Below are 922 nucleotides of genomic sequence, written 5' to 3'. Positions count from 1 at the left end.
TTCTCCATAGCAACTAGGCCAACAATAATGTTCATTTTGATAACACCTCTCGTGAAGTTAGGTTCAAAACAAGACAGAAGCTGCCTTCAGGAAGATTAGCAGCTCAGCAGCATCTGCACAGGGGGAAACAGAGGTAATATTTCAGAGCAACAACCTCTCTGCAACATTGGGAAAAGTTTAAGATAGAAAAGGCTTTAAGAAAGGAGGCAGGAAGAGAGAAGCAGAGGAAAGGTCTGTGATAGGACAGAAAGCTGTAGAGGTTGAATCACGAGAGAAGACAGTGCAAGGCAAAAGGGGTCAGTAACACAGCCAGTAGAGACTCAAAAGATGGGCCTAGAGGAGGTGTGAATAGCAACAGCAGAGTCAGCGCTAGCAGCTGCTATCCGAAAGAAAGGGATAAGTGGATTTAATTGGGATTTGTCACATCCAGAGGCTGTAAAGTACCTAATCAAAAGATGAAATGTTGTTCCTCCAGCTTACATTGAGTTTCAATGGAATAGAGTATCAGGTCTAGGACAGAGAGGGCAAACCATGATCACCTGCACATCTGCCAATGTGGTATACTGCATCCGCTGTACCTGTTGTGGCCTCTTCTACGTCGGGGAAACCAAGCGGAGGCTCGGGGACCGCTTTGCAGAACACCTACGCTCGGTTCGCAATAAACAACTGCACCTCCCAGTAGCGAACCATTTCAACTCCCCCTCCCATTCCTCAGACGACATGTCCATCCTGGGCCTCCTGCAGTGCCACAACGATGCCACCCGAAGGTTGCAGGAACAGCAACTCATATTCCGCTTGGGAACCCTGCAGCCCAATGGTATCAATGTGGATTTCACAAGCTTCAAAATCTCCCCTCCCCCTACCGCATCCCAAAACCAGTCCAGCTCGTCCCCGCCTCCCTAACCTGTTCTTCCTCCCACCT

Source organism: Rhincodon typus, chromosome 16 (assembly GCF_021869965.1).
Source record: "Rhincodon typus isolate 14 chromosome 16, sRhiTyp1.1, whole genome shotgun sequence".
Classification (NCBI taxonomy): domain Eukaryota; kingdom Metazoa; phylum Chordata; class Chondrichthyes; order Orectolobiformes; family Rhincodontidae; genus Rhincodon; species Rhincodon typus.
This window is presented reverse-complemented; position numbering follows the sequence as displayed.